Consider the following 18606-nt stretch of genomic DNA (forward strand, 5'->3'; position numbering starts at 1 on the left):
TATGTCTCAGTTGTACTCCTTCTTTGGTATCATCTGTTAGGAGTTTCTCCTTAGTGTTGTCGTAGTTCTTCTTTGTTAGAGACTAGCACGGTCTCATTAGAGCTTTTCCTATTTGTGATCTTAGATCATTCCCTCGTCTTTGGTGTTAGTTTACCTGGTTTAGGGGTTTCCCCTGTTAGCCATAGGGTTCGGCCCTAGGGTTTTGCTTTGTATATTCCCTTAGGTTTTTGATCAAAAATGTGAAAACTCTTTAAAACTTCAAAAGCATTGGAAAAGTTTTAAAATCCAAAAAACATTGAATATTTTAAAACTCAAAAACATAAAAAATACTTGAAAAACCTTAAAGAAGCCTAAAGTGTTGAGTGTTTTAGAATTAGCAATTAGGAGAGTTCGTTTCGAACTACGTTGGCTTGATCCTTTCCCACGAGGTACGTAGTGCAGCTTGGGATTTACATCCCAAGTCCAGCCAAACTTTTTGTAAATAATGTTTTAAACCCTCTTCAAAAAACCTTTAAAATCATGTTTTCAAAAGATCTTCCTCTAAAGTTAGAGGTTTCTCCTAGATAGAGAGTTTTAGAGTTAGGATTTTCTTTTTGATAGGGTGTTTGATTGTTTGTGTGTTGTGTGCTTGTTTTAGAGTTATGGGTCTGTCCTAGAGTTATAGGAATGCCTCCGTCCGATCAGTCGGTGATCAACATCGCCAAGTGATGACTAGAGCAGGATACGTTAGTCCACCCTTTGTTTTCCTTAGAAAATACAGCCTAGTTACACATAGGTTGTAGGAACCACCTGCATTAGCTTAGGGCTAATCTGCATTTAGTTAGGGCATATAGGGGGTGTCCTAAAATTCACAATTCACTGGAATTTAAACAATCGTATAAGAAACTTTAATAACTGGTCCGGTCTTTTAGATCGAGTCTAGGATAGATGTCTAGGTGTCTTAGGCATCATAGTTTAGAATAGGCGCGAAGAATTACGTGGCTCTGATTCTTGCGGAGGCGGGGATACGTAGGCTTCTTTGGATGAATACCAGACCATCCGAAGACTCGGGCTAATCATTTAGAGTCTTAGGATTTGTTGTGTAGTTATTGTATTTTTTTTGATGTGCTTTCTTACTTTCTTATACTAATCATATACCTTTAGCTATAGCTTGCATGTGTTTGCACATCAGAACTTAGACACCCATTAGGCTTGTCACTCATAACCTAGCTATGCTTAGGTGACACATCTTTCATTTTATTTTATATGTGTTTATTATTTGTATTCTCAGGAAATGCATGCTTAGGTAGACGACTCCTGAGGATTGTTCCCATTTCACATGATTTTTACCTAAACTTCTTTGGGGTTAATGAAAATGGCATAAGAGACCAAGTGCTTGCACTTGGACGAATTGGGGGTGTTCTTCGGACCTTCCCCATTCGTAATCAGGCACGAACCCATATATATTTCTGGTTATCCGTTCCACAGAGGATTTGATTTTAGGGTTCCATGGCATATTGTGGTACCCTGATCCCGCGAGAGGGGTGTGGGGCGCGAGCCGCCGCTCTCTCTCTCTTGGTCTCTCGTATCCACGCGATTGGCGTGTGCATTTTATTATTGATTTGAATTAATCTTTCCTGTGAACTTGGGATCACTAAGGCAATCCGAATTCCACACGAAAGAGACTGACAGAGTCGCCACCTAGATGTGGGATCTAGGACCCGTAATTAACCAGAAATCTAGACTCGCTACCTGGTTACGAGAATGGAAGGTATGGGGAGTTATCCACCACATGCACCATTCTTGCCCGATAATCGGTCTTCGATTCCAAAAGCTAACTCTTTTAAATTTATTTTAAATGGCTCATTCAACTCTATGTTAATGTGCGAACTAAGTGACATGCATCCTATGATCTAATTTCAATGTGAATCCTAAATGTGTATCTTGATTTATTAATTTGTCTGGATTCAATCTAAGTGAAAGTTCTCCTAAAATTCTAATTTCATGGAAAGTCCTAAGTGATTTGATTAAGCATTTACAAGAAAATTAATATAGAAAACACCACAATTTGTTGTGGTGCCGACTCGCGGGTGGTATGCCGTCAGACATCCAAGCTGCCTACGTACCCAAGCCTCACTGGGATCAGAGTCGACGTAGTTCGGTGCACCTAAGCTAAGTTACATATGCCTAACTCAACTAAGACACCGACCTAGACGGGATTGACTGTTTCAACAGTTTTAAGAGAAGTTATTTAATTCAAGTTGAGGATTTTATTATCTTAGGATTTCATCGAAGATGCTATATGATTCTTATCTAAATGCAAGTTGTCCCTTAGACTAATGCAGGTTAGCCTACATCCTAGTTTACTAGGCTTGTCCTATGGAAAAGATCGGGTGACTAGTGTAACTAAACCTATGGCACGGTTGCTATACATAGCAAACGTCCGTGATGAGGCTGGACTCCTGACTCTAGGACTCCCTAAAACCTAAGACTCCCTAAAACTTAGGACACGACACGACACGACACCAGTGTTCCTAAATTGGGCTCTAAGGGTTCCTAAAGGAATTTTGAATCCACCGGCTCTTGGGAATCTCGAATTCTTTTGGGTTTGTGGAAACTTTTAGAGTTTTCTTGAAGCTTTTATTATCTGAAGGTATTTAGTGTGTTTGGTAGCTTTTAAAGTTGTTTATTTAGAAGGTTTTAGTTTCATTTGAAATTTTTAGTGGTCTTTTGGTTAATGGCTTTTAACGGATTTTTATCAGTGGATTTTAAATGGGTGAATTTTAGTTTTGTTAATTTTAGGTTGGATGTACTTTAGATTAATGTCTTTCGATTTTGGTTTGGAAAATGACGTTAACACAACCAAGTTTTGACAATTGCACAAATTCAACAAACCATTGACCATTAAAAGATCTGACAAATGCAGCCCACTAAAACTGTCGTAACTCTTTAACCGCTTGGCCAAATTCAACGTACAAATATGCGTTGGAAAGATCTTTTATAGGGCTACAACTTTGTAGTTCTCCATTGTTTGTAAATCTGTGATTTAGAGGTTCGAATTTGTGTTGCAAACAAAAGGACAGCAACATTAAACTGGAAATGCCTAAAGGTGTGCCGCAACCATTTTGGACTTAACTTTTTAACCGCTCGCTGTCTGATCTAGCACGAATACTCGTTGGAAACGGCACGAAAATATCTACGACTTTGTAGTTAACCATTTCCCACGATTCTGTTGTTTAGAGGTCGAAAAATCTGTTTAAAGTCTAACAGCTAGCACTATGACGGGAATGATATTGGCACCCCCATGTTTTCTTTTGATAGTTCTTATTTTTTTAGTGATTAAAAGACGGTGAATATGAAAAATGGCTTGAATGGGCCTGAGATTAGATTCAAATGGGATGTTTGAAAAAGGGGTTGTTTTTATCTACTTGGCAAGGTGGGGTATGGATATTGGGTTCTTGAGATTGAGTGGGGGCTGTTGTTATCAAATTGGAGTGGGGGCTGTTGTTATCAATTGAAAGATGGAGGTTTTGTAAGCCAAATTAAATGGGTTTTGATAATTCATGTAAAATTCAAGTTTTCTTTCTTGTAAATGTTCAAAATTTTTAATGAATTGTTTTCCCAAAAGAAATCTAAATTCCCTAACAAGCCAATGATTTCAACATCCCATTGCAAATAGGTTCTAATGACCCTAACACATTAATCATATTTAGCATAAGTGAGAACATGACCAAGGCCAAACTAGTACAAAATTAAACATGACATCAACCAAAATATACGCAAAACAACACTCAATCCTACAAATATAGAAAAGAAAATAAAATTCCAAAAGACATACCTTTTTGTAGACGATATTCCATGCAAACTTATGGAGAAGAGGGATTTGGTCTAGAGAGAGGGCTTGAATTTTCTAAGAGAGGGGTTCTCTCCTCTCTTCTTTTTTTTCCTCCTTTTCTTTGGTGAGATGAGAGGGTATTTATAGGAGAATGGGATAGGAGGTTAGGTGAGGTTAGGTGAGGTTAGGTAAGGTTAGGTGAGGTTAGGTGATGTTAGGTGAGGTTAGGTGAGGTTAGGTGAGGTTTGGATGGTTATGATGGGAGGAGAGGTTAGGTGAGGTTAGGTGAGGTTTGAATGGTTAGGATGAGAGGAGAGGTTAGGTGGTTTTGGATGGTTAGACCCAGGTCATGATCTGCCATTGATCTAACGATTTACGGAAATCGGGTCTCGGAATGGAATCAGGGTCCGGGCTATGAAGTGACCCTAGCTTATTTTGTCCCGATTGATGATCCGTAAAGTCAGATCAAGATATTAATGACCTAAAACATATAAATCAATGATAGAGGGGGTTCTCACATGGATTTAACACACTAATTTATTTGTTGATTAAAACAAAACAAAATGGGGTGTCTACAGATGCCCCTCTTTGGTAGAGATGACGTAGTCATTGAATACCAAAGTTAAAAATGACAGAACCATTTTGCGTAGTTTTAATCGACAAAGGACTCTCTAGACACAACGCACCTTAACATAATGCAAAACCTTAGATGAAACCCTAGAACTTGAATAATAATAAAAACTCGATGCGGCGCCGTTCACAAACGGGCAATTAGAGAATGAGATATCATTTTCGAATGGATTCTGAAGGGAAAGGACAAAGATCGCTCTCAAACAGTTTTTAGAAGGAGATGAGACGCCGCTCATAAGCGGGTTCAACGAGGATAAGAAGCATTCCCAAATGGACTTGGATAATGAGGCACCGTTCACAAACGGCCTCAAGGAGGATAGAAAACCATTCACAAATGGACTCGAGAAAAGAGGCACCGTTCACAAACGGGCTCAAGGAGAAGACAAGACCATTCACAAATGGACTCGAGAAATGAGGCACCGTTCACAAACGGGCTCAAGGAGGACGATACCATTCACAAATGGATTCGAGAAAAGAGGCACCGTTCACAAACGGGCTCAAGGAGAAGACAAGACCATTCACAAATGGACTCAAAAAAATGAGGCACCGTTCACAAACGGGCTCAAGGAGAAGACGAGACCATTCACAAATGGACTCGAGAAAAGAGGCACCGTTCACAAACGGGCTCAAGGAGAAGACAAGACCATTCACAAATGGACTCGAGAAATGAGGCACCGTTCACAAACGGGCTCAAGGAGAAGATGAGACCATTCACAAATGGACTCAGAGAATGAGGCACCATTCACAAACGGGCTCAAGGAGGACATGAGACCATTCACAAATGGACTCAAAAAATGAGACACCGTTCACAAACGGGTTCAAGAAGAAGACGAGACCATTCACAAATGGACTCGAGAAATGAGGCGGCCCCCGTTCACAAACGGGCTCGAAGAATTTAGAGATTTTTTATGAACTTGAATTTGACGTAGGATTGGATTTTTTATTTTTTATTTAATTAAGGATTTGGATTTGATAATTTTTTTTATTTTTGGAAAATGAGGTACCGTCCGCAAACGGGCTCAAGGAGAAGATGAGACCATTCACAAATGGCCTCGAGAAAAGAGGCACCGTTCACAAACGGGCTCAAAGAGGACATGAGACCATTCACAAATGGACTCAGAGAATGAGAAACCTGTTCACAAACGGGTTCAAGGAGAAGACGAGACCATTCACAAATGGACTCGAGAAATGATGCACCTTTCACAAAAGGGCTCAAAGAGGACATGAGATTTTTCATGAACTTGAATTTGACGTAAGATTGGATTTGTTTGAATCGGGGATTGGATTTGATGAATTTTTTTTATTTTTGAGAAATGAGGTACCGTCCGCAAACGGGCTCAAGGAAAAGACGAGACCATTCACAAATGGCCTCGAGAAAAGAGGCACCGTTCACAAACGGGCTCAAAGAATTTAGAGGTTTTCATGAATTTGAATTCGACGTAGAATTGGATTTTTTTTTAATTAAGGATTTGGATTTGATAAAATTTTTTTATTTTTGGAAAATGAGGTACCGTCCGCAAACGGGCTCAAGGAGAAGATGAGACCATTCACAAATGGCCTCGAGAAAAGAGGCACCGTTCACAAACGGGCTCAAAGAGGACATGAGACCATTCACAAATGGACTCAGAGAATGAGAAACCTGTTCACAAACGGGTTCAGGGAGAAGACGAGACCATTCACAAATGGACTCGAGAAATGAGGCACCTTTCACAAAAGGGCTCAAAGAGGACATGAGATTTTTCATGAACTTGAATTTGACGTAAGATTGGATTTGTTTGAATCAGGGATTGGATTTGATGAATTTTTATTTTTGGGAAATGAGATACCGTCAGCAAACGGGCTCAAGGAGAAGACGAGACCATTCACAAATGGCCTCGAGAAAAGAGGCACCGTTCACAAACGGGCTCGAAGAATTTAGAGGTTTTCATGAATTTGAATTTGACGTAGAATTGGATTTGATGAATTTTGGATTTTTTTTTTTTTTTTTTTTTTTGAACTCAATGAAATCGGGGACATTATAGATCGCGCCCAGTAAAGACAGTGGAAACCAAGACTTTGACGAATGATGAGACGACCAACCTTATGAACGAAGAACCATTAATAACAAGGATGGATTAGGAACACTTTTATGAAACTTCAACAAGATTTTTCTCAATGAGACTGTTGGTCTTGTCTTCTGGGGATTTTGATAACTGAAACCTTGAACAAGACATTTGAGATTGGTAATTTAGAACAATGGCTCTCTCGGATATAATCATGGAAAAGTGGGATTTGCCTCTTGACAGGTGTTTAGATAAACATTTCTTGACCAGGATAGTATTTAACAAACTGGAAGGAGATTCCGAATTTTAATGGTTCGTCTTTCTGAGAAATTGGCTCAACCACCATTGCATCTGGGGCTCTTCCAAGCTTAAGGTGCCTTCCTGGGGTATGATCTTTTTACGGAAGCTGGGCTTTCTGATGTTTCTACTTCTGAACTCTTCTGAGTTGATCTTCTTTGAAATGTAGCTGTTTGACTAGATTCTCGAACCCTTTCAGGTATAATTGCAGGGAGCTGCCTAGGCCGGGCCTCTTTCACCAAGACAGTTACATCATTTGGACATAGGAACGACGATTGACTCTTTCTAAAGAGAAAACTTAGATGAAAGGCACTACTCAAAGGATTGAGCAGCCCTGAAGGAGTGAACTTAGAATAACAAAGATTGACTGACTATACTGACAAACACAGTGATGCTTCTGACTTAGTTAACGTTTTATTTGGTAAATCTATCATTTCAAGGAATTTTTTTTTTTTTTTTTTTTTTTGAAATCGTAAACACTGGACTTCTTCCTCGAAACAGTAATGCCTCAAGAATTTAATTACGACCCCTAAGATTGCTTAGCTTCAATGCCCCCAGTTTTGAGGATATCACTTGAATTTGCTTGAACTTCAGTTGATCTTCAGTCTTGATACCGGCTGTTGCCTTCTTATACTGATTCTCTTACCGTGACCAAGTCACCTCTTCAGGGTTTTTAACTTGGCGGACCGCGCTAGCCTTAACTTTTGCCTGAACCACCTTTCTAGGTTTTCGATCCAGCAGGCTATCCCCTTAGCTTTTGCCTAAGCCGCCCTTTCGGGTTTTCAACTTAGCAGGGGAATGATCTTAAATTTTGCCTAGACCGCCCTTTCAGGTTTTCAGTCTAGCAGATCTTCAAACTCCGTTATTTTTCTTATTCATCATCATTTCATTTTTTTATTGTATCTCAGGACCTAGCTCATTAGTTCTGAACACCAGAAGGACTTTTATAGGTAGGATAGGGCTTTTCAAAGAATGGCTTAAGGCTCAACAAAGATTTCGACCGAACCTGTGAACAGGTCGCCTACATATCCCAAGGTAGGAATTAGGTCGTGTGTAGTTCAGGGCGAATGCCCCTAGTTTGAAGATAAATTGTTTGATTTTTTTTTCCTTTTTTCTTTTCTTTCTGGAACAATTAACTTCTCTTCTTTTGGAACTTGTCCCTCTCTTTTTTTTTTTTTGAAAGGATTGAATTTCTTTTCCTTTTTGAATCGACCGAACTCGGTTCAACCGAGTTGCCTACGTACCCCAGTATAGGGATCAGGTCTCGCGTAGTTCGGGGGAATGCCCCAAGTTTGATGGGTTTTCAAGAAAATTTGATTTAGGCTCGAAGGGTTTGCAAATCGGTATTCTTTTGACATTGGGTTTTGATTTTGGGATTTAATCGGCCAAAGGAGGCCTTTCGATGTTCAGATTGGGAATCGATCTAGGTTACTAGAGTCCCTCTGGTACTGATTATTTTTTTTTTCTCTTTTGTTTTTTTTTTTTTTCGCGGAGTTTGACGGCATTTCCAGGTAAGAGATAATGGATCTTCTTCTTTCAAGATTCTAATACGTGCTTTTGACTTTCATAGAGCGAAACTTGTTCTTTGACATCCTCCATCTATGGATTCGTACTCTCGATATCTGATGATCACTTTTCATTGTTTGCTTTTGAACTTTTCATCTTGAATTTGTTGGCTTTATGAACTTGAGAACCAAGGTCATTGATTGGAAATATGAAAGTTGTTTCCACTCTATGCCCCTTGTATAGCATATATCTTCTCACTTTCTTCATTTTCTTTGAGCTTTCCATCTATGTCTTGCCCCTGGTATCGGTTGTAGCTTTTCTAGACAATCTTCTTATTCTTGAAACAATTTTATCAATTCTTCACACTCTTCAGAGGGTAATGTATTTTCAATCGGCATTCACTGAATCAAAGTTTCAGTGCCAGTGTTTACCACTTCAATTTCTTCTTTGAAAAGCTGGGATTGGCGCTCCTCCTCTTGCTCAAGTAATTGCTGTGACTCAAGTGGAGTTTCGTCAATTTTGTCCTCATTTGAGGAGGGAGTCTTATTTTAAGATCAGAAGCACACTTAAGAACAGACACAAGTGAACTTTTTGGAACTGACTGAAATTTTATTTAAAGAAAAGCTATTACATCAGACGACCTATCCTGAACATGCTCACGATTCACAACTCTAAATAAGAAAGAGAAACAGAAGATAACTTGCCTGGACTAGGCATTGACCTTTAACTGTAAGACCGGACTCAACAATTATACTGACCATGATGACTGACTCAACATAAAATAGTAAGTGACTAAAACTTTAACCGCTGCAACTGTTTGGCGTTGAAGGCTCGGCGAAGGCTGGTTCGTTCTGAACATCATCATGGCTGATACTTTCAATTTTGGACAATGATGACTGATTCGCATAGGGAAATGCCCCTAGCTCAATGATTCTGAGAGTGAACTCTGAAGGACTTAGCAAAATAATCTTGAAAAAGGTAGCCCCTAGAGGAGGAACAGACCAGGGGTACAAGCAAGATTGGATTATCTGGACCAGGCATGATCAGATCATGAGAACGCATAATCGAAAGATTGTGAGATTCTGCATCTGCCAGTTAGGGGATGGCATGAAGATACGATCGAATCGTATGACAGAAGAACGAAAGACGCACGATCAAAAGATTAGATGAGATAGCATAAGATTGCTTTCAACGGATAGATCATGAATGACTAATCCTATGAGATCTTTGAAAATTATGGGATTTATATCCTAACCCAAAGGGAAATTTTTTTTTTTTTTTTTTTTTTTTCACATTTTATCAGTGTTACCTGAAGGCATCAACCCTAATCCTAATCTATCGGAGTGGAGAGAGAATCTCGACTCATGACTTTGTTCGTGTATCTAAGGACCGATCGTGACCATTGGAAGATGGACCACGGCCTAATCTAGACACCAATGGGTAGGATATCCTAAACTAGGCTCACACACATGATGCACATGTGTTCGTATACTACATGCATGTGTGGGTTAATCTAGGGGTAAGGCCAAGAGTTCCCTTAGCGCGAATCCCTGTTCGATATACTGTACCAGTGTCCGGCGTATCAGTACGTGAACAAGAGATCCGTTTACGTACCATAAAGGTACTAGGCTAAGGGTGGAATGCTTCTCTAGCACAGAGGCACCAGGTGATGAAATCCCAGTCAACCATGCTAGATAACACTCCGGGTTCCTAAAATAGGACGTGTGTGCACGTGAGATGCAAGAGTTTAGATGCAAGTGATGTAAGTGTGTGCAATATGTTTGCGCAATCTATGATGCCTTCAGGTTTTGTTAGATTAAGTTTGAGTAAAATGTGATGAGAAAATAAAACAAGACAAACTAATCTGACAAGTATACAAGAGATAGAGTTCTTATGAGCCAGTTAAATTAAATTCAAATGAATTATCTTTTGGAATTTTAATGAAGTTAGGTGATCCCCAGCAGAGTCGCCAGACTGTGGTACCCTGATCCCGCGAGAGGGGTGTGGGGCGCGAGCCGCCGCTCTCTCTCTCTTGGTCTCTCGTATCCACGCGATTGGCGTGTGCATTTTATTATTGATTTGAATTAATCTTTCCTGTGAACTTGGGATCACTAAGGCAATCCGAATTCCACACGAAAGAGACTGACAGAGTCGCCACCTAGATGTGGGATCTAGGACCCGTAATTAACCAGAAATCTAGACTCGCTACCTGGTTACGAGAATGGAAGGTATGGGGAGTTATCCACCACATGCACCATTCTTGCCCGATAATCGGTCTTCGATTCCAAAAGCTAACTCTTTTAAATTTATTTTAAATGGCTCATTCAACTCTATGTTAATGTGCGAACTAAGTGACATGCATCCTATGATCTAATTTCAATGTGAATCCTAAATGTGTATCTTGATTTATTAATTTGTCTGGATTCAATCTAAGTGAAAGTTCTCCTAAAATTCTAATTTCATGGAAAGTCCTAAGTGATTTGATTAAGCATTTACAAGAAAATTAATATAGAAAACACCACAATTTGTTGTGGTGCCGACTCGCGGGTGGTATGCCGTCAGACATCCAAGCTGCCTACGTACCCAAGCCTCACTGGGATCAGAGTCGACGTAGTTCGGTGCACCTAAGCTAAGTTACATATGCCTAACTCAACTAAGACACCGACCTAGACGGGATTGACTGTTTCAACAGTTTTAAGAGAAGTTATTTAATTCAAGTTGAGGATTTTATTATCTTAGGATTTCATCGAAGATGCTATATGATTCTTATCTAAATGCAAGTTGTCCCTTAGACTAATGCAGGTTAGCCTACATCCTAGTTTACTAGGCTTGTCCTATGGAAAAGATCGGGTGACTAGTGTAACTAAACCTATGGCACGGTTGCTATACATAGCAAACGTCCGTGATGAGGCTGGACTCCTGACTCTAGGACTCCCTAAAACCTAAGACTCCCTAAAACTTAGGACACGACACGACACGACACCAGTGTTCCTAAATTGGGCTCTAAGGGTTCCTAAAGGAATTTTGAATCCACCGGCTCTTGGGAATCTCGAATTCTTTTGGGTTTGTGGAAACTTTTAGAGTTTTCTTGAAGCTTTTATTATCTGAAGGTATTTAGTGTGTTTGGTAGCTTTTAAAGTTGTTTATTTAGAAGGTTTTAGTTTCATTTGAAATTTTTAGTGGTCTTTTGGTTAATGGCTTTTAACGGATTTTTATCAGTGGATTTTAAATGGGTGAATTTTAGTTTTGTTAATTTTAGGTTGGATGTACTTTAGATTAATGTCTTTCGATTTTGGTTTGGAAAATGACGTTAACACAACCAAGTTTTGACAATTGCACAAATTCAACAAACCATTGACCATTAAAAGATCTGACAAATGCAGCCCACTAAAACTGTCGTAACTCTTTAACCGCTTGGCCAAATTCAACGTACAAATATGCGTTGGAAAGATCTTTTATAGGGCTACAACTTTGTAGTTCTCCATTGTTTGTAAATCTGTGATTTAGAGGTTCGAATTTGTGTTGCAAACAAAAGGACAGCAACATTAAACTGGAAATGCCTAAAGGTGTGCCGCAACCATTTTGGACTTAACTTTTTAACCGCTCGCTGTCTGATCTAGCACGAATACTCGTTGGAAACGGCACGAAAATATCTACGACTTTGTAGTTAACCATTTCCCACGATTCTGTTGTTTAGAGGTCGAAAAATCTGTTTAAAGTCTAACAGCTAGCACTATGACGGGAATGATATTGGCACCCCCATGTTTTCTTTTGATAGTTCTTATTTTTTTAGTGATTAAAAGACGGTGAATATGAAAAATGGCTTGAATGGGCCTGAGATTAGATTCAAATGGGATGTTTGAAAAAGGGGTTGTTTTTATCTACTTGGCAAGGTGGGGTATGGATATTGGGTTCTTGAGATTGAGTGGGGGCTGTTGTTATCAAATTGGAGTGGGGGCTGTTGTTATCAATTGAAAGATGGAGGTTTTGTAAGCCAAATTAAATGGGTTTTGATAATTCATGTAAAATTCAAGTTTTCTTTCTTGTAAATGTTCAAAATTTTTAATGAATTGTTTTCCCAAAAGAAATCTAAATTCCCTAACAAGCCAATGATTTCAACATCCCATTGCAAATAGGTTCTAATGACCCTAACACATTAATCATATTTAGCATAAGTGAGAACATGACCAAGGCCAAACTAGTACAAAATTAAACATGACATCAACCAAAATATACGCAAAACAACACTCAATCCTACAAATATAGAAAAGAAAATAAAATTCCAAAAGACATACCTTTTTGTAGACGATATTCCATGCAAACTTATGGAGAAGAGGGATTTGGTCTAGAGAGAGGGCTTGAATTTTCTAAGAGAGGGGTTCTCTCCTCTCTTCTTTTTTTTCCTCCTTTTCTTTGGTGAGATGAGAGGGTATTTATAGGAGAATGGGATAGGAGGTTAGGTGAGGTTAGGTGAGGTTAGGTAAGGTTAGGTGAGGTTAGGTGATGTTAGGTGAGGTTAGGTGAGGTTAGGTGAGGTTTGGATGGTTATGATGGGAGGAGAGGTTAGGTGAGGTTAGGTGAGGTTTGAATGGTTAGGATGAGAGGAGAGGTTAGGTGGTTTTGGATGGTTAGACCCAGGTCATGATCTGCCATTGATCTAACGATTTACGGAAATCGGGTCTCGGAATGGAATCAGGGTCCGGGCTATGAAGTGACCCTAGCTTATTTTGTCCCGATTGATGATCCGTAAAGTCAGATCAAGATATTAATGACCTAAAACATATAAATCAATGATAGAGGGGGTTCTCACATGGATTTAACACACTAATTTATTTGTTGATTAAAACAAAACAAAATGGGGTGTCTACACATATCCATGGATGACGACTCTGAGTTCATTTTAGGTATGTCTTGGTTTCGAGCCTTGGCTCCGGATCAAGACATATCTCTTTCTTTTTATATCGTCACCCATGCTATGCTATAAGGGTGGCAACTGTTTCGAGAGTTCCTTAGTAGAGCTCTCCTTCTCCCATTCACGTGGATGATCCAGAGGGTGTTAGGGACTCGTTCCCTCACCGTCCTCGGATCGGGGTCCACAGGCTGGCGACTCTGCTGGGGAGTTCTTAAAACATTGTGTAACTCTTTAAAAATGCCATTTTTACTAAGTTTGGAGAAATTTGAGTTAAAATCATTTTAAATGGGAACTCTATCGTTAGAATCCAGGGGCACCAGATAGGTGCGTAATTAAAACAAGGGATTCACACACTGCACATCATATGTTATCATATTGTTTATTCTTTACTTTTTTTCATTATTTTTTATTATTCTTGGCTCCACGGGATAGATTCAATGCGTGCCCGACTGGGATGTCATTACCCTGATGGTACTGTTGAATCTATTTCCAAGCTATGCGCCAGCGCTGCAGCCATAAACACTCGGTGCACTTGTGTTTATAGCAGCCGATGAGCAATGAAGCATACTATGTATAACATTGGGCGTACTTTTGTTATACATATTAGGTATGGTTCATACGCATAGTACCCATTAGGTTGAGTCCGGAGCCGTACTTTGTTTTATATATTATGTATATACGTACTGACTTAGTGAAATCCACCTAGGAAGTACTCGTGTTTATATAAAGTATATTGCATTCATATAGGGTCGAACGTGTGTTGCTTACACATGTGGAACCTAGAGTTAGGAGCTTTGTCCCACTTGTAGACTATGGTAGCTTATTTTACATGGCTACAATTCGGTCCTAGTACACTCACCGGTCTGTCTTGAGTCGAGACTTCCTTGACTCAGCTATATTAGAATTAGGGCTGGTGCCCCTGGTTAGGATTTGTGTGTATGTGTATATACCTATATATACTGATTATGTATATTAAGGTTCTTCTCTTAGTTAGAATTCCTTATTCTTTTCAAATCAGTCATATCCATTCGTTATTCAAATATAGATCTAGTCAGTGACTTTTTATCGCCATTACCTTAGCCATGATTTGTCCTTTGATCTGTTGATTATAGGGTTTGACCCGTTGTTGTATATTTTCACCTTTGGTCAGTCCTTTAGTTGATCACCTTTTTCTGGAAACCGTTATTCACATACCTTTGGTTGAGCTGTGGGAATCCTTTGTATAGCCGTTATGCTGCCGGATTTTATTCAGAATATTTTGAGCATGACCGCTATCTCTTAGAGTTAGGAAAGCCATGAGTTTACCTTACCTTACTTCCTTGTTTAGCGCCGTTATGCTGCCGGATTTGGTCCAGAACATTTTGAGCATAAACGTTATTTCTTAGAATTAGAAAAACCATGAGTTTGCCTTATCTTGACTTTCTTGTCTAGTCGTTATGCTGCTGAATTTTTCGCAAAATGTTTTTTGAGCATGACTGCTATTCTTTAGAGTCAATTTACCTTGCCTCAATTCCCATGTATAGTCTCGACTAGCTTAAAATCCATTTCTAGTGAAAACTCTAGTTTGATCAGTTGTATTTGTATCCCTTTCAGTTTTACTAGGTTAGTGGCCTGTACGGGTCATTCTCGTGGTCACAATTTATGGGCTACCCTTTGGTTATGTATCCATTCTTTGGTTGTATCATAAATTCATCTTATGTATACATCACTCAGTAGGATTAGATCCTTGTCTTTGTCTACTCGTGATGTCTTAGATCTGGTTGATGGCTGATATGGTGCCTTTATAGCCATGGTCTATAATTTCTGATCATATTGATCGTACAGTTGTTGATATCCATCATTCAGATTTTAGATCTGGTCCTTGACCCTACTTTTGTCATTCTTATGACCATGGTCTATTATCTGAGCCATTGATTTTTCCATTGATCCGTGTTTGCCTATCATATATCTTTTACCTTTGGATCATATCGAAATCATTGATGGAAAAGTTTGATCTTACCTGTATTCTTTGAGTGCATGATCATTGCTGAGATCGAAACTTATTTAGATTAGGGATGTTTATCGTTCTTGACTCTTTCATTCCCAAAAGAAGAACAGTTATACTCAAATGAGACTTAAAGGAGTGGATTGAGAATTATTGAGACCCTGTTGATGTAGGTCATATTATCACTGTCTATTTTTCTTTAACCTTCATAGACAGTATTTCTTTGATTTTCAGAATAAAATACCTGTTGATGTGTTCAAGATTACTCTTTTCTCTATTTGTTTAGAATCTTTATCCCGTGACTATTGATCTAGTGTGTGCACTTCCAATTCAAAAGTCTGAGTTCAGCAAATGACTGTCTATCCATAAAACTAACCATTTCCAAACTCATTTGATTCAGGTAGCCTTTTGCTTTGCTTACTCTACCAAATATAGTCTCCACCTATTTCGCCCGGTCTTTACTAAATGGCTGAATCTGAGGAAATGTTAATGAAGATAAGAAATATGTTGAAAACCATCTGCACTGAGGTAACAGGCATGAAAGAAGACATGACCTATTTGAAGGCTCAAGCAAAAGAGAAGTTACTAGTTTCTGAGAGTCTGATTATCCAGAACCCTTCCATGATTGTGAGTTCAGTCCAACCTGTGAAGTTGTCGATAGATGTCGATGATGCATTGCATGACAAGGAGAAGTGTAGCAGAAATATGACCCAGGTGGATAAGGGAAAATCGTTATTAGAAGAGTTTGGACTATTAGACATTATTAATGAAGATAAGAGGGTTCAGAGCGAAAAGAAGTTGGCCCTTCATGACTTCATATTTTTCCCAGATGTCACCCTACCCCCTGAATTTGAGATTCCAAAGTTCGAGGAATATGATGGGATAGGGTGTCCAAGGAGGCATTTGATGTCATTCATTACTCTTTTAGAAGGTCAAGGTTTATTTCCAGACCAGATAGCAATGCTATTCCCACTCTCTTTAACTGGTATGGCCAAGAAATGGTTTTACAGTTTAAACCCAAGGGTGATTAAAGGCCTAAATGATGTAGTTGAGAGGTTCATTGATCGATTTTCCCAGGGAAATATAGATGAATTCCTTAATGACAGGCAAGAATCACTCAAGCAGAAAAGGAGTGAGATGTTTGAAATAGGAATTGGTCTTTCAAAAGGAAATACCTCAATGCTTCGAAGGAAATGAATTACATTGGGACTTCTCATCAGCTGCTAAAGAAACCTCTCGTTCTTAACGAAGAATCAATTGAGAAACACAGAAGAAGATTCACAAAATTACCTGTACACATGAAGCTGCTTTAAAAGAGCTCGTCAGAATAAGAAAATCGTTTTGCCTTCCCAATTAAACCCTTTGAAAAAATCTGAGAAACATGGTAGTAAGAGATACTGTTCATATCACCAATGTTTTGGCCATAATACCAATTTTTGTGAGGTGTTGAAATATAAGATCCAGAATGTAATAGACAATGACCCTCATGCTATCCATGAACTCAGTGCTATTCAGAAACCCATGCCAAAGCCTGCATCGAAACCTGCTCAGAAATGTGAAAGAAAATTCTCTATTCTTTGCGAGCTCAGTGCTGATCAGAGACCTGCGCCGAAAGGTGATCCATATATTCTGAGAATTGATGAAGATGAGTTTATCCAGTCCTTCGCGGAACCAGTCATTTCTATTTCCGTTACTCTAGGGCCAAGTGAACCGAAGCGTACTCCATATGTTTTGAGAATTGAAGATGATGAGCTCATTCAGTGGTATGCAGAATCAGCTGTTCCTGCTCATACCTTAACGCTGAGTGATAAGAGGACTTTAAAAGGAAAAGAGCCGATGATTGAGAATCAGAAGGAGTCAGGCAGAACTAAGAAGACTTCGCCGATGCCGGAAGATGAAAATCAATGCAAGCCAGGTCATCCGGACTTTGTAGGGTTGCCCTTTCCGAGATTCCTACTTCGGGATCGAGCTCAGTAGCTGTCATCATGAAGGAAGGCGGGTTACCCATAAACTTTCAGTGCCAATTTCTTGTTCATGAAGACGCGTCCAGTTTTTAGAGTGTCTTTTTGTTGAATCTATGCCAACTCCTAGGTTGAAAGTTGGTGAGTCTTGTAATGTCAATGTCAAAAAAAAAGAAAAAAAAAAGAAAGAAGAAGTGTCATGTCTGTCAGTCTTTCTTATATAGAGTCAGTGTTTTATTTTCTATCAAAACTGATGAAGAGCCCATTGAGACGTGTCAAAAATCATCAATGTACTTACAATCTTCAATTCAATAAAATGGTTGATTTCGTATCTTTGATACTCTATGATTCACTCTTAGATCTAATGTTTAAATAACTAAAGACCCCCCTCTTGGATGAGATTGCAGACGAAATTTCCCCCGAGATCTGAAAAGGTCAAACGAGAAGAAGAGTGTGTAGCATAGCCACTTGAAGAAGAAATCGAAACTATCGATAGTGGTATCGAAATTCGAAACTCGGGAAAGATGAATTGGCAAAACTTTATCTCCCGATGAGCGCAAAGAATTGATAAACCTGTTTATAGGGGTTTGAGGTAGTCTTGCTTGATCCTATAAGGATAAACCAGGGGAATGCCCTGTTGTTGAGCAAAGCAAGACTTCACCTGCTTTAGACATCCAGTTTAAGAGTAAAATTTTAAAGAGATAAGCATTAGACATCCTGTGGAGCTGATGAGATATTGAAAGAAGATTTTCAGACAAGGAGTTGTAGAATCTTGAGTACCAATTCAAGATCTTTGAAATGAGTATAACTTTAAGTTGAACACCGTTGTTGAAATCTTGTCCAAGAATACCGTCAGACTTCTTGACAAAATTATTCAAAGCCATTGAACCTTAGCATTCAAGAGCTTGTACATCTAATACACTAGAAGGCCATCATTGGGCGTTTGAACTTTTATAGCCAAAATCCTAATGTTTTAAAATCCATTTGTAAACCCTTTGGGCCAAAAAGTCAAATCAAACCATATTATAAACCCGGGGCATTTATGCACCCGAACTACGTCGGACCTGATCCCCATTTCTTCAGCGGTACGTAGGCAACCTGATTTATTCAGGTTCGGTCAAACCTTGGGATAAATTGTTTTTTTCAAAATTTTGAAGCTAAATGTTAAACCATTCTTTGAAAAATCCCAAAGCGAACTACGCGGACCTGATCCTCCATTTTTGGGGTACGTAGGTAGTCTTGCTAGACCAGATTCGGTCTAAATCCTTAGAACCTTAGGTATTCACCCCTTTCGAACCCAAGCCCACCTAGAAAGTCCTTCTGGTGAAACAAGTAAAGGTTCGAGGCGAATGAAAAGAAAAACAGAAAGAAAAGAATGAGAGTCTGAAGACCCGCTAGGTTGAAAACCTGAAAGGGCGGCCTAGAGAAAGGTGAAAGTCGTTTTTCTTGCTAAGTCAACA

General features: G+C 39.2%; 1 long non-coding RNA gene across 1 annotated transcript; it reads right to left on the reverse strand.

Annotated features, from left to right (window-relative positions):
• Positions 1–6375: 6375 nt before the first annotated feature.
• LOC143890011 (uncharacterized) lies at positions 6376–12963 on the reverse strand. The gene is made up of 2 exons (XR_013255100.1): positions 12585–12963; positions 6376–9377 (listed from the first exon to the last, which is right to left on the reverse strand). It is a non-coding gene; the product is annotated as an uncharacterized LOC143890011 (long non-coding RNA).
• Positions 12964–18606: the final 5643 nt, after the last annotated feature.

The sequence above is a fragment of the Tasmannia lanceolata genome, unplaced genomic scaffold (genome assembly GCF_043159265.1).
Source record: "Tasmannia lanceolata isolate RefF3 unplaced genomic scaffold, GAP_Taslan_0.1 ptg000013l, whole genome shotgun sequence".
Lineage (NCBI taxonomy): Eukaryota > Viridiplantae > Streptophyta > Magnoliopsida > Canellales > Winteraceae > Tasmannia > Tasmannia lanceolata.